Here is a 16,319-nt window from a genome sequence, read left to right on the forward strand (position 1 = left end):
AGCTTTCTTCACAGTCCAACTCTCACATCCATACATGACCACTGGAAAAACCATAGCCTCGACTAGATGGACCTTTGTTGGCAAAGTAATATCTCGGCTTTTCAGTATGCTGTCTAGGTTGGTCATAACTTTCCTTCCAAGGAGTAAGCGTCTTTTAATTTCATGGCTGCAATCACCATCTGCAGTGATTTTGGAGCCCCCCAAAATAAAGGAGATCCAACCAGTCCATCCTAAAGGAGATCAGTCCCAGGTATTCATTGGAAGGACTGATGCTGAAGCTGAAACTCCAATACTTTGGACACCTCATGTGAAGAGTTGACCCATTGGAAAAGACCCTGATGCTGGGAGGGATTGGGGGCAGGGAGAGAAGGGGATGACAGAGGATGAGATGGCTGGATGGCATCACTGACTCAATGGACATGAGTTTGAGTGAACTCCAGGAGTTGGTGATGGACAGGGAGGCCTGGCGTGCTGTGATTCTTGGGGTCACAAAGAGTCGGACACGACTGAGTGACTGAACTGAACTGAGCCTGCTTTCCCTAAAAAAAAAAAAAAAAAAAATCATTTCAGTGAAACTGATGGAAGAAGCCAGACTGTAAGCAGGTTGAGACTTAAAATGGGATGCAAGACCATACAAGTATTTCTCCAGAAGTTTAGTCATGAAGGGGATGAATGGATTAGGGCAGGAGTTAAAGAAGCAAATGATCAAAAAGGATTGTTTTTAGGACACAGAAAACCATGAGCATATTTAGATAATGAGGAGGGTGAGAAGGTAACGTTGTTGGTGAAAGCATCCTGAACAGGTGGGAGTTGCCCAGTGAGACCCAAATCCAGTAGGTAGATGGCCTCTGATAGGAGGAGGGCACCTCTCTTTGAGTTGAAGGAAATGATTGGTACCTGTAGACAATATGGGCATGGAGGTGGGATCTCCCCACTTCTTTGCGAGGCTGAAAGGTGTCATTGGAGAACCTTCCATCACACTCCTGGACCCTATTGGGAAGGCGTGTTCCCGATCCTGGTCTGCATTGACAGTTTGCTTCAAGGCTGTGACTCAGGGTCCATCCCTTTTGTTCCTCTCTGCCAACAGAAGGAGAAAAGTATTTCCTTCTTTTGTTTTTCTGGAGTATAGCTGCTTTACAGTGTTGTTTGTGCTTAACTTTCCTGAGGCTGTTTTTTCTATTGGTTATTGAAGGGTTTCTCTCTTTCATTGACCATGTGATATGCAATAGATCACCAGGATGATTAAGAAGTCAGTTACAAGTAAAGTAACTGATGGATGCCATCAGGTCACAAAAGTTTCTATAATGATAAAGTAATAATAAATCAAAGTAATATTTCACATGTTCAATAGGCCTCCTTTTCTGTTTCGGGTTAATGATGGTCATATGAACACATGAGGAAAAATTGCTTATGAAGCTAACATGTATTTCAGCACATTGTATTCTGATGTCTTATTTCTGTTATTAACTTTGAACCCTTAAAAAAAGATACATCTTGAAGTTTTAAAAAAATTTCATTTGTACTTTGGGCTCTCACATGTTGCTAACAAATGAATCCTCTGAAAGAATGGCAAAACTGATGGTTTTTTTTTCATCCTTTTCTGATTTTCTGGAAAAACATTTTATCTTCTGTACAGAGGGAAATTTCTGGTTTGATAAACATTGTAAATAATTATGAGACAAAATCCAGATTTGAAAAATGGCCTACACAGGCTCTTCTATTGAGTAAGATCTTTTTTATTAAAAATCAAGGTTGACAGTTTAACATACTCATTATGGTTCAGAAATCCCCTGGGGCATTTTAACCTTTTAAAAATCTTTTTTGGATGTTCACTTTGCCAAAAGGGCTGAATCGCCGTCATATCTCTCCTCTCCTCTGCTCAGGCACAGATTTGGGTAAGTGTCACTCTTACCACAGCTTGGGTCAGATGCCCAAGGTCAGAATCTGTCCAAAGTCAGATAGCTTAAAGGCTTTCTTTGCAGAGAGGGGCAAAGAAGAAGGGGGGTGGGGTGGTGGGAAAATCAGCCCAGGTGAGAAATATGAATTCAACAAAGCACTCAGGATGGTTTGCCACTTTTGTGAGCAACATAGGAAACAGCAGGCTGGTCCCATTTCCTGGCATAGCAAAGGGGGCAGCAGCACATCTGCAGAGTGCTTTGTGAATTTCTATGTCATTTCTGTTTCCACTCTCATTCCCTCACTGATAATCTCAACAGTGCCACCAAATGTTGACACAACCCAATAGATAACTATGCGGAAGTTTGGTCTCAAGTGCCTGAAATCATTTCCATTCGCTCTTTAGATAAAGCTGCATTTGCTATTCCTCATTAAGCCTCCACACATCTGCCCCTCAGCATCACGGGGTGTAGCAGCCCTGTCCTTTAAAATTAAGCCTAAGCTTTCTTAGACTGCTAGTCTGCCCTCCTCGGAAGAGTCCACTCAGTTTGTGGCTCTTTCAACAAACTGGAGCCTGGGATGCTGAGAAAATAAAACCAAGATGGAGCAGCAGATGGATGTAGACTAGGGACACGTGGGAAGAAGAGCAGCCGCCACCAGCTGTACTGCTGGGGTCCCTTCCTCTTGCTGTTCAAGTGTCCCATTGAAAACCTGAGGGAGGTAAGAGAGCAGACGGACTGTCAGCCTACCCCCTGCCACCTCTTTCCCAACACAAACACATCAACTTTCCACTTGCAGTGACCTGCTCTCCAGGGTGAGTTATCAGCTGCTGGTGTTTTGTCACAAAGGAAAACAAATGATGGAATGTGCTGCTCTACATGCTAATGCACTGGCTGAGCCAGCGCACGGGTTATGAGACGGTGTGCGAATTAGGAGAATAATGATCTTCAGTTTCTGACCTCCTGGCACATAGCGGTATTTATCAGGAGGTGCATGTGACTGGTTAAGACACAGCCACAGCTTGAAGGAAACAGCTGCTCGCCGAGTGCTCTAGCACTTGGCAGCTGAGCAGGCAGGGCGCTCATGTGAAGTATACACGACCAACCATCCTGGTAAGTAACTGGAGAACTTTCTTCTGTATGTGTGTGTGTGCGTGTGTGTGTGTTTGTGCGCACACGCTCCTGTGTGTGTGCAGCTACACACATGTTTTGCAAGCCGCTGACAGTTTTTAATTTTGGTTTCCCTCTGGTACTAAAGGAGATATTTTATTTCTACCTGTTGCTAATAGCCATTTGTGTTTTTACTAGTCTTTTTTTTTTTTTAAAGAAACTGTTCTTTTCAGCAGCGTTGTTTTCTAACTTTAAGGATTAGTGAGGCATATGGCTTGATTCCTATCTAGGAAAGAGCAAGTTTATTTCCTGGAATTTGTAATTTTAATGGTACATGACATTTAGTTTCAAAGCCAAGATTCAGTTTCTGAAGTAGAGACTATTGACGTGAGTTGATAACTAGATTGGATTTTCATCAGTTTTTACCACTGATGCTTGAGTCTTAGCATTGAAAATATTGTTTGAGAAACAGCTTGTGAATCAATTATATGTGCAACTGGACAGTTCTTAGTCAAAGTTGAAGACTGTCTCATGTAACTGTATAAAAATCTTCAATACAGAAAGCTAACAAAATAAGACTTAGATTAGAAATCATATTTAGATTTCAGACATGCTTTCTAATTCATGGAAAGATAAATTTTATAATTCTTTTCATCTTCATTACTTTACAGCTTTTCTAACTCACTTCTATCACTTCACAGCTAAAATTTTTAGTCGTCCCTAGTCTTCCTTATTTTAGATAAGGGAAAATTCCTGTGTTTTTGATGTAAACAGCCGTTCTTCCTTGTTTACGACCCAGATTACAAAAGTGTTTTCTGAAGCTAATTATCAACTCTAGGGGGCCTGGCATCCAACACTGAGAGAACTTGTTCTTTCTTTGGTTCATTTGGCAGTAATGGGGCTTGGTTTCGGGAGGGCAGCGGAGCAGGCACAGTCCTGAAACAAAGCTTCCGTTTCGGGGACTTGTCCTTGCATTGTTGTCCCCAGACAGCGATTAAGAAAGGGAAAGGAGAACAGGAGAAGGCAAAACCTCTGGAAGTGCCAGGTCTCTGAATCAGACCCATGGGGGCAGGTAACCAAAGAAGTTCCTTTTTCTGGATTGCCTGGACATTAAGGGGGGTGGGGGCGGGGGTGCACAGAGTGGTGTTTTGATTTGAATTCTGACCAAAGAGTCAGTTTTGCTTGTGAGAAACCCAGGCCACCCTGACGTGTGTTTCTTTCCCTAAATGACTGGCAGCTTGTCATATAGGCTCAAGTTCTCCCTCAACCACTCCCACCCTCCTCATACACGGAGAATGGATTGAAAATGACACGCTGATTCTGCCCAAGCTTCCCTCAGTGCGTTTGGCCTTGAGTTGCCACATCAGCCAAAGACCTGGGGTGGAAGCAGATTCAGTCGCCTGGCTAGTCTGACATTGGGAGAGTTCCCCCTTTATTTCTTTCGAAATATAGAAGGGTTCACAAAACCTGGAGTGTCCAGTAAGGAAACAATGTTTCCAACTCCTTTGTTCCTCTGTTTGCCAGTTGTGCAAGGTCCTTGGGTCGGCGTGTGGCCACATGGCCTAGCGAGTTCTGTCTGACTCTGGGGCACAGGCTACCCAAGGAGCCATTCTCTAGGGAGTTTGTTTCTGGTGTAGTTCCCTTTTTCTGAAGACTGACAGTAGAAAGCAACACTCAGGTGAAGTCAGAGTTATAGAGCCACCCACCTTAAAAGTGCTGCTGCTGCTGCTGAGTCGCTTCAATCGTGTCTGACTCTGTGCGACCCCGTAGACGGCAGCCCACCAGGCTCCCCCATCCCTGGGATTCTCAGACAAGAACGTTGGAGTGGGTTGCCATTTCCTGCTCCAATGCATGAAAGTGAAAAGTGAAAGGGAAATCTCTCAGTCATGTCTGGACTCTTAGCGACCCCATAGACTGCAGCCTACCAGGCTTCTCCGTCCATGGGATTTTCCAGGCAAGAGTACTGGAGTGGGTTGCCATTGCTTTCTCCGACCTTAAAAGTGAGGGGTATCTAAATGGCAGTCTGATTATTCTTTGAATTATGAGTGCTGAATTTTTGAAAGCCTACAAATTATTGTATAAACCAATGATATCTTGACTTTCAAAATAGTAATATCAGAAAAATAGAAATAATTATTTTGCATGAAGACAGTATGTCCATAGAACCAAAGTTTTGTGTGTCTCTGTGTGTGTATTTAGTTAGTTAGTTTTTAATCAGAGCATAATTCCTTTACAGTGTTGTGATAGTTTCTGCTACAACAGTGTGAATCAGTTATATGTATACATATTTCCCCTCCCACCTCCCCATCCCACCTCTCTAGGTCATCACAGAGCACCAAGCTGAGTTCTTTATACTAGACAGCAGTTCCCACTAGCTAGCTATTTTATAAATGGTAGTGAATGTATGTCAGTACTGCTCTCTCAGAACCAAAGCTTTTAATGTGCAATTTAATGCCTTCATTTCAAAGATGAGGAAATTGTAGCACATTTATCTAGGTTCCAGAACTAGTCAGGGGCAGAGCTTGAAAAGATGTCAAGGCTTCTGCTATCACTACCGTCCTAATATTAGCACTAATGATTATAGGGCTTCTCAGGTGGGACTAGCGGTAAAGATCCCGCCTGCCAGTACAGGAGATGTAAGGGTTGCGGGTTAGATTCCTAGGTGGGGGAGATCCCCTGGAGGAGGGCATGGCAACCCACTCCAGCATTCTTGCCTGGAGAATCCCATGCACAGAGGAGCCTGGTGGGCTACGGTACATGGGGTTGCAAAGAGGCGAACCCAACTGAGCCACTTAGCACCCACAGTACAAAACTTATAACATAAATTAATTGTGCACTTGCTGTGCCAAATATTGTGGTGAGCAACTGTGTTTATGTTCATATAATTCTCACAGTAAGTCTACGTGCTTTATATAATTATTCCAGTGCTATAGACAGAGAAACTGAAGTTCAGAGACTGTAGTCACTTGGAGATACATGATGCAGGCAGAAGTGATACCAAGATCTGACTCCAGAACCTGCACATGTTAAACAAACGAAAAAAAGGGCAGTTCATCTGCTAATCTCACACACTGAAGCGTAAACCTCATGAAATGCAAATGAGACTATTTCAGCACAACACGATTAGACACACAATGTGCGTTATGGCCTTTTCGAACTCTCCCTGGCAGGAAGGGTGAGGCTTCCCGTTGTGACAATCCAAGCACAGGCAGCGTAGCAGCTCTGACTGGCAGCGTGTTTTTCTCCAGGAGAGTGGTTCCCTGATGGCCCGCGCATTGGTCAGAACAGCCACTGGGAGCTTTATTATTACCCAGGAATGCGCTGCTCCCGCTGCCCTTGCTGGCCTTTTCCTCCGTTTTTTCCTGTCACTCCTTTCCTTTGGGGGACAGCCACTCCACCCCTGCCCCACCCCAAACAGCCAGCTTAGTGGTCATAACGCTAGTGTCAGTCCTGTTCATTGTGCGGCTCAGCCTGGAAGGCGGGTTGTTCAGAGAGTTCAGGACTAGAAGGCTGTTCAGGACTAGAAGCAATGCAGTTCTTCCCTCTCTTTGCTCCATTTGGAGGGTGGGGGAGAGGAGAGAGGTGCTTGTCTCTGCTGATTGGAATGCTCCCTGGCACCACCATTTGCCCGAGTGCACACTCCTCTCCCCACCTGCCCCATTTCTAAAGACTGACCTTCTCACTTGTGGCCCATGAACCTGTGGTTTTCCTGGGTCATCAACCAGAGACAGAGCCCTGAGAAAAACCTGCTTCTCAAACGCTTCTGAAAAGTTAACTCTCCATATCCTTCCATGTGGTTCAATGTCAAAATGAGGGCTGGTGATGAGAAAGATCACTGAGTGAGGAGCAGAAGGGTCTTTTGGTTAAGCCGGAGGAAAGTGAAGTAAGCAGACCACTCAGGCGTGTCTTTGAGAGAGTCGTCAATGTTTTTTCAAGGTGGTTATAACAAGATTATATCTTTTGAAGACCAAGCTATTTGTAACAAGAAGAGGGAATTTTTCACCTACTTCTCACCTGCCTGATCCTTCTAAACCTAAGGCCAATTCAAGAGCAGTCAGCAATAGAATCTGCTAACCCAGAGCCACTGGAAATCACCTCCAGTTCTTAGCAATCGGTGTGGTCTGGTGGGTGCCACATGGGGACTCCTGAGATGAACTTAGGGGTGTAGCAGAATCTGCAAGTCACACTCCAGAGACCTGCTTTGAAGCAAAATAAAGTGATTATTTTCCTGGGATCTTTTACACAGAAACCAGTTTGGTGATGCAGTGCTGTTTCGTCTTTCTGTCTCTCTCTTTTTTTGCCAGCTTGTGTTCCGAAGAAACTCTTCCCAAAGAGTTAACGCCCTTGGATGCCATTTCTGTTTGTATCGGTTGCTCATTTGCCCTCCCTGGAGTTGTTTAGCTGTTTGTCTGTCACATTCAGTTTGTTTTTATGGATTTGAAAGTCTGGGATTTCTGCTGCTTTAACGGATCACAGTGGTGTATGTACCTCTGGAGTCTGGTGTTATGAGGATTCCCTGTGTTTGCATCTTCTTTGAGAGGCTCTGCTGTATTGAGAAGGCAAACTCCTGCATTTTAATGGAAATCTTCCAGCACTAGACACTTTTCTTGCACTTTGCCACAATCCTATGAAAGCGGGGGTGGGCACCATCACCACTGATTACAGTGAGGAAACCGAGAATGAGAGAGAGTGAGTGACTTGTCCATGGTCACAGTACCAGTAAGTGACCAAGCTCAACTAAGTCCCCTGTCTTCTGACTCTGGATAGTATCCATTGTTCTTTATAATCATAGGAATATAGCTTGTGCTGTATTCTCATGGGTAGAAGGTAAATGGATGACTGATTCCCGATGTGCCATTTAACACAGGTCAATGATGATGTTTCCAAAGCCTTTGGATATTTGGCTTCGGCAACAGGGTCAGCTTAGTTACAGACACAATAGTGTTTGTTTTGGTCGTATTTTTTAAAGGAACTTGGTGGTCATTTTCCTACCCTGCAGACCCAGTGTGGTTAAGGTAGAGTCATATCAATTATAGGAGAAGGCAGTGGCACTCCACTCCAGTACTCTTGCCTGGGAAATCCCATGGACGGGGGAGCCTGGTGGGCTGCAGTCCATGGGGTCGTGAACAGTTGGGCACGACTGAGTGACTTCACTTTCAGGCATTGGAGAAGGAAATGGCAGCCCACTCCAGTGTTCTTGCCTGAAGAATCCCAGGGACGGGGGAACCTGTGGGCTGCCGTCTTTGGGGTCACACAGAGTTGGGCACGACTGAAGCGACTTAGCAGCAGCAGTAGCAGTATCAACTATGGCATGATGTAATATTCAGCTTTTAGGAGGGCTTTTGTTGTTTTTTAGATTAAAAAGTATAGTCTGATGTCCACTAGGCACTCCCTTTACCCAACAAAACATCAGCTTTCTTGGAAGTTCTACCTAGTTATATAGTACCTTTATTCTCATGAAAAAGATGTACTCTGACCACCAGGCACAGTGTCCCTGTGATCATTTCCTCCTGCCCACAACTGAGAGAATCTTAGGTTGTTAGACTCAGTGAGAATCCTCACTACTAGTTAATTTTCTGTGATAGCAATCCAGTTCACTGTATAATCACTATGTTCTCAAGGTCTTAAAAATGACAGTGTATGGTGTGTGATGACTTTACAGCACAGCTCTGCATTTTGATGGCTTGAGCTTAGAGGCAGAGAATGGGGAAAACAAGTGAACAGCTTTTCGTCAATAACAGCTATTATGTCGTTTCTTTCCATAGTTGCTTTTTAAAATTATGGGTGTGAAAAATAGCCTTCCTCAAATTAAAACATCCTGAAAAACATTTAATTCATAAACTGATTCAAGGATATTTTTCCTTGGTAACTATGGTGTAATACTCAGAATTTTCTGTACCTTTCAATGGGAGGAAAGGGGAAATTTTGTTTTCAAGAAAAGAAAAACATGAAAAAGTTGATTTAAAGGCTTACATTCTTGGGTTACAGTCTATGGACTCTGAAGTAATATATTGATATTAATAAACCTTATATTTATTAGTAAACCTTAATGCTCCTATTGTAAGTGATGAACTTAAAATATTCAACTCAATATATAAATGACATATGTAGCTGCAGTTATTCCCAATGTCTTTTATGTTTCTACATGGTCAAATTAGTCATTTTATTTTCTGAAGACTTCTTTATGTGCCAACTGCTGCTCTGTCTTTGCCTCACTTAGTGTTGCTTTGGGTGAACCTGTCCCTACCTCACAAAATGTTCCAAGACCCTTGCATAGATCATTAGTCCATTGGTTTTCTTTAGTATCATAAGTATACTTAGAGTTTCGTCTTTGAATGTGTTCCAGGTATAATCTTTATTTTTTTTGGTTGAAGAATAATCACTTTACAGAATTTTGTATAATTTTGTAGGTACAATCTTTGATCGAGAACTAATAAGGCAAAAAACTAAGTTCACAGTTAATTACAGAATTTCATTTTAATCACCACTTTACTGATGCTTAATTGCTGCCAAAGTGGCGGACAAATAACTGCATTTGAATGTGTCTAAGTGATTTTAATCGGTTCTCTTTTCCCCCTCTTGAGGTATTTGTGGTAGTGACTTTAGCGGTTGATGAGCAGGCTAAAAGGAAGGAGAAGAACTCAGGCAAAGAGTCCATCAGTCGGGCATGGGATCAGACTCCATTTTTTTTTTAATAAAAAAGAAAAAGGGACTGTTTAGTTATACCTCTGATTTGTTTTGAGAAAGTAATATTCTTACTTTCATCCAGCAATTCAAAATGGGCTGAACCAAATTTCTGTGGAGTCTTTTGCTTAACTTCACTTTCGGAAGATTCCACTTAAAGGATTCCTTATTAGGAACTGATGTCCCGGTTTTTTAGAACTCTTTAGACCTAGGATCCGAAGAAGGCGATGGCACCCCACTCCAGTACTCTTGCTTGGAAAATCCCATGGGCAAAGGAGCCTGGTAGGCTGCAGTCCTTGGGGTCGCGAAGAGTCGGATATGACTGAGTGACGACTGAGCGACCTCACTTTCACTTTTCACTTCCATGCATTGGAGAAGGAAATGGCAACCCGCTCCAGTGTTCTTGCCTGGAGAATCTCAGGGACCGGGGAGCCTGGTGGGCTGCTGTCTATGGGGTCGCACAGAGTCGGACACGACTGAAGTGACTTAGCAGCAGCAGCAGCAGCAGACCTACGATCAAGGAGCTAGGAAAAATGAATGTTATTTTCCAGCTATACTCTAAAAACTTTGCCTGTGACTTGGAAGAATGAATGTTCTCAAATCTCAAGTTGCTGTAGATTTCTGAAGCTCACAGACTCCACAGCAGTTTAAAGCAGCTTTAAAATAGAAGAACTGAGTATAATTTCCTTATTTGGTTCTGGAAAACTCATACCATGAGTTCAATTTGACTAAACTTTGGATTCTGCTCCACTTACAGTTCTGCTTTTTAGAAGTAGAAAGAATTTCATTTATGCATGGAACCACTGCCATTCAAAATCCTGTGAGCTGACAGAATATTTTAGAGATCATTATTTTCTTATGGCAAGGACAGGGCTCAATCTGAATGGTGCTGTTCGAGATTTCTCTGTAGTCTCTTTCCAGTCATGTCACTCTGATTCCAAGATGAATCTGTCCCTTCCTATTTTCCTCAGTAGTAGGTATTTAAACTGAATCTGCTACTGCCAGAAGAAAGAACCTGGTGTTTATTTTCACAACACCCAGAGGTAGATAGTATTGCTGAGACTTACAGAAGAGAAAACTAAATTTCAGGGAGGCTGAGGACCTTGTGCAAGGTCACAAGGCAGTGAGCAGTAAAGCTGGAGGCCCCAGTCTTCCTAGAAGCAAAGTACATGCCTTTTTCTAATCTATCATACTGTCTATATCTCTATGTTTATGTTAAAAACTGATGCTTACTGTGGAAAAGGCATCCGTTCTGGAGGGTCCAGATTCTGCAGTTTTGGTCGTGCCCAGTGCATAAGTATTTCCATTAGAAGCATGCTGCAGGACAAAGCAATGTCCTAGTAGTCTGGATTCAAGCTTGCGTTCTGCAGTCTCATCCTGTTTCCGTTGTTGAGGTGTTCCCTCAGCTGTGGTGCTCTGTACCTCGGGCAGGGTGCCCTGCAGAGCTAAGCCTCTGGTAACACTCAAAAATCATTGTATAATCTCAGATGATGACAGGTTTAAAATAGATCATGACCACAGGACCTAGCTAATTAACCAGCAGTGACAGTCTGCTTTACATGGTATTTGGTTTTTACGAGAAATGACATAATATTGGCACCAAGAGGGGCATTCGTATTCACTCTATAAATTGTTTCTTGGGGCCATGATTACAAATAGAGAGAAGGGCCAAGCAGAACTTGAAGCAGGACCTGTGGAACACATAATATCTCACTCTACTGTCATTCTCTAAGCTTTAGCAGAAATACTACCTGCAAATTCTCTTTGGGGGCTGAAAGAACTTTGATGGACGTAAGCCACTGATGGAGTTATTGTGTAAGAATTGAGTCACTGTCTTTTTAGCTACAAGGATGGCCAAGAAATGTGTCAGGCATTAAATCCTACAACTATTTGGAATATTCTTACACATCAAGCTTGTGGAAGAGAGCCTAAGACATTTGAAAGATTGTGTAGCGTTGTAATCCTCACATTTGGAAATTTCACTCAACTAGAAGTTATCAAAACATGACTAAGTACATTCTAGTTTATGGGACCTCTTATGTGAAAGTCAGAATCCACATCCGGATAACAAAAGTAAAAGAAAAATCAAAGTGTGTTTTCCTGTGATCCATTTGGCAAGTATTTTTACACATATGCTTTGTGCTGCGTATTGTACGAACATACATAACAGCATACCCTTTACCCTGCAGGATATTACCACCTAGTAAAGCAGACTGATATTTTAAAAAAATTATTCCACCAAACATCTTACAACACACAAATATTTGTTCTAGAAAAGAGGTTTCCACAGAGTTCAATAGAAATCTGGGAAAAGGAGATGACTATAGCAGATTAAGTCAGGGAAGGTTCCTTAGGGTTGGTGACTTTTGAAGAGGATATAAAGGGATAAGTAGTCATTGTTCAAAAAGAAAAAAAAACACCTATATTTTGAAAGACTCCTTTCAGGAGTTAGATTTCCAATTTTTCAGTTATATTTCCAATTTTCAGTTATATTTTCAATATTTCCAGGAATAACGTGGAACTTGGTAGAGCTGAATCATAGGGTATGTGTTGGAGGAGGAACTGGATTCAAGGCTCAGAGATAAGGTAGTTCCAGATGGTCAAGGGTAATATTTGCCCTTCTGAAGCATTCAGATAGTTTTGAGGGGAATTTAAAGTTAAAAAGTATTTTTTATTATAGAAAATTTCCAACATTACACAAAAGTAGGCAAAATTATATGATGAACCTCCATGTGTTCATTATTTCATGTTAACAATTTCCAATGGCCAATCTTGTTTGATATATATCCCTACTCATGTCCACTCCTTCTTAGTTTTGAAGCAAATACCAGACATCTCATCATTCTACCTGTAAATATTTTAGTTTATATTTATAACAGATAAGTTCTCTTTTGAAAAATCCACAGTATCATCAATACATCTAAACTAAGTGACAAAATTGAAGCTTGTCAATAAATGCCAAAGATCAATAAAAGGCTCCAGAGATAAGTGTGAATTAAACTAATGGCGAGGATGGAAGAATTTTCAGAATGTTTAAAAAGTAAAGTTGATAGTTCCTAAGAGCAATTGGATATGCAGGTGAAGGAGGGGAGGGAATTGAGAAAAAAAATTTTTTTTGGCCACATGGCATCTGGGATATTAGTTCCCAGAGTAGGAATCATATCTTAACCACCTGACTGCCAGGAAAATCCCTGAGAAAATTTAAACTTGTGTTAAACTTGTGTGAACCTGGAGATTTTAAACTTAGTGCAGGAGACACTGGAGACAATGGATTGAACCCTAGGTCAGGAAGATCCCCTGGAGGAAGAAATGGCAATCCACTCCAGTACTCTTGCTGAGAAAATCCCATGGCAGGCTACAGTCCATGGGGTTGCAAAGAGTCAGACATGACTGAGCATACGCACACACACAATCGGCGTATGAGAGATGTGAGAGCTGGTCCACAGAAAAGGCTGAGTGCCAAAGAATTGACAACTTCAAATTGTAGTGCTAGATATATTTCCTAAAGGAAACCAACCCTGAATAGTCATTGGAAGGAGTGTTGCTAAAGCTCCAATACTTTAGCCACCTGATGCAAAGAGCCAACTCATTGGAAAAGCCCCTGATGCTGGGATAGATTAAAAGCAAAAGAAGGGGGTGGCAGAGGATGAGATGGTTTGATTGCATCACCAACTCAATGGACATGAGTCTGAGTAAACTCCAGGAGATAGCGGAAGACAGAGAAACCTGGCATGCTGCAGTTCATGGGGTCACAAAGTGTAGGACATGACTTAATGGCTAAATAACAACGATCAGCCTATGAATATGCCAATAACTGATACAGTTTAGGCATTCCATGAAAAGCCATTTAGACTGATTCTTCATTCACCGGAGACTATTGGAAACAAATACAAAAATGTTTTCCTATTACTCTAAAACAAAGCTTTGAGACTTAGAATATTTGGAGTAATTTTGATTGCTTCACCTTAAGAGAATCATTAGCAAAAATTAGGAAACAAGAGAATAGCATCTAAAATGCTCCAGGGGAGAAAGGAGTCACTTAGACAGACTGATAACTGACACCTCTTCAGTTTATCTATGGTTAATAGTTATAATATCATAAAGACTAATGTATGTGACTTATTCACCAAATCCCCAAACACTAAAAGTTTGAAAGGTGTCAATTTAAAATAATGGAAGTACCTAAAAAACAAAAGTTTAGGACCAGACAACTTCACAGGTGAGTTCTACCAAACATTTAGAGAGGAGTTAACATCTATCCCTCTCAAACCATTCCAAAAAATTGCTGAGGAAAGGATACTTTCAAACTCATTCTATGAGGCCAGCATCACTGTGATACAAAAACCGGACAACAGTATCACAAAAAGAGAAAATTAGAGGCCAATGTAACTGATGATCACAGGTGCAAAAATCCTTAACAAAATATTCAACAAACAAGTGGGATTATCACAGGGATGCAAAGGGTTTTCAATATCTGCAAATCAATCAATATGATATACCATACTAACAAACTGAAGAATGAAAAGCGTATGATCATCTCAAAAGGTGCAGAAGATGCTTTTGGCAAAAGTCAACATTCATTTGTGATAGAAATTCTCCGGAAAGTGGGCATAGAAGAAACACACCTCAAGGAAGGCCATCTAAACAAACATCTGTAACACGCGCGCAGCTAACATCATACTCAACACTGAAAGCTAAAAGCATCTCCTCTAAGGTCAGGAACAAGACAAGGATGTCCACTCTAGCCACTTTTATTCAACATAGTGTTGGAAATCTTAGACGTACATAGCATTCAGACAAGAAGAAGAAATAAAAGGAATGCAAATTGGAATGGAAGAAGTAAAACTTTCACTGTTTGCAGATGACATGATATCATATATAGAAAATTTAAAGATGGCACCAGAAAGCTACTAGAGCTCATCAATGAATTTGGTAAAGTTGCAGAATACAAAAGTAATATACAGAAATCTGTTGGATTTCTATACAATAAGAAAGTGAAATTAAAGAAACAATTCCATTTATCATCACATAAAAAAAAAAATACCTAGGAATAAACCTACCTAAGGAGGTAAAAGCCCTGTGTTTGGAAAACTCTAAGACTCCGATGAAGGATATTGAAGATGACACAGACGGAAAGATATAGTGTTCCTGGATTAGAATCATGAATATTGTTAAAATGACCATATCACTCATGGCAATATACAGATTCAGTTCAATCCCTATCAAAATACCAATGGCATTTTTTACAGAACTACAGCAAATAATATAAAAATTTGTATGGAAACACAGAAGACTATTAGTGGAAATGTAAATTGGTACAGCCACTGTGTAAAGCAGTATGCAAGTTTCTTAACAAATTGAAAATAGAACCACCATATGATCCAGTAATTCTACTCCTGGGTATATATCCAAAGAAAAGCAAAAACACTAAGTCAGAAAGATAAATGCACCTTAATGTTCATAGCAGCATTATTTACAATTGCCAAGAAGATTTGGAAGCAACCTAAGTGTCCATCAACAGATGAAGGGTAGAGAAAATGTGGGGTATGTGTGTGTGTGTGTACATATCTATACATGGTGGTGGTGGTTTAGTCACTAAGTCGTGTCCAACTCCTGTGACCCCACGGACGGTAGCCTGCCAGGCTCCTCTGCCCATGGGATTCTCCAGGCATATATATAAATGGACTGTTACTCAGCCTTAAGGAGGAAAACATTTTGCAGCAACACAGATGGACTTGGAGGGCCTTATGCTGAGTGAAATAAGTCAGACAGATAAAGTCAAATACTGCATGATACCACTTATCTGTGGAATCTAAAAAATACAACAAACTAATGAATATAGAAAAAGGGAGCAGACTCAGAGATATAGAAAACAAACCAGTCGTTACCAATGGGGAGAGGGAAGAGGGGAGGGACAATACAGGGATACAGGATTAAGAAGTACAAACAATCATGTATAAAATAAGCTATAGGGATATATTGTACAACACGGGGAATATAGCCAATATTTTAAATAACTATCAATGGAGTATACCCTATAAAATTATGAATTACTGCATTGTACACTTGTAACATAATATTATACATTAATATAATATTACATATCAATATAATATCCCTTTTTTACTTCAATTAAAAAATTAGTTGACTGTAAAAGACACAAAATAAAGTATAAAATAATGGAGAGAATTTTTCACATTTTATGATGACAATGTTCAAACAAAAAAAGTTGAAAGAATGGTATAGTGAACATCTGTGTAAGTGTGTTAGTCGCTCAGTCATGTCTGACTCTTTGCAACCCCATGAACTACAGCCCGCCAGGCTCCTCTGTCCATGGAATTCTCAAGGCAAGAATACTTGAGTGGGTTGCCATTCCCTTCTCCAGGGGATCTTCCCCTGCCAATTCAGTTTTACCATTAATAATTTCCTAGGTTTGCTTTTTCACATATCTACCCAAATACTCAATCCTCTGTTCATCCATTGGTCCATCTTTCCTTTCCAGTATAATTGTAGACAGCAGTTCGCTCCACTCCTCAATGCTTTATCATACATATCACTAACTGGGGTTCAGTGTTTGTTTATGCAGAATTGTATTTTACACCAGAGATATTAAGCTTATACACTTGTTTT

General features: G+C 41.1%; 1 protein-coding gene across 3 annotated transcripts in view; it reads left to right on the plus strand.

Moving 5' to 3' along the window:
• The window catches only part of RASGRP3 (RAS guanyl releasing protein 3), a 114,705-nt gene that overhangs the window by 31,099 nt on the left and 67,287 nt on the right, over positions 1 to 16,319 (plus strand). The window contains exon 1 of one of the 3 annotated variants that reach the window (XM_005686402.3): positions 2,335 to 3,008. The exons of the other annotated variants lie outside the window; for them this stretch is intronic. The gene's annotated coding sequence lies outside the window, so the exon portion shown is untranslated. Of the gene's footprint in view, positions 1 to 2,334; positions 3,009 to 16,319 lie in introns of those variants that run through there. 3 annotated transcript variants of the gene reach the window in all.

Source organism: Capra hircus, chromosome 11 (genome assembly GCF_001704415.2).
Source record: "Capra hircus breed San Clemente chromosome 11, ASM170441v1, whole genome shotgun sequence".
Lineage (NCBI taxonomy): Eukaryota > Metazoa > Chordata > Mammalia > Artiodactyla > Bovidae > Capra > Capra hircus.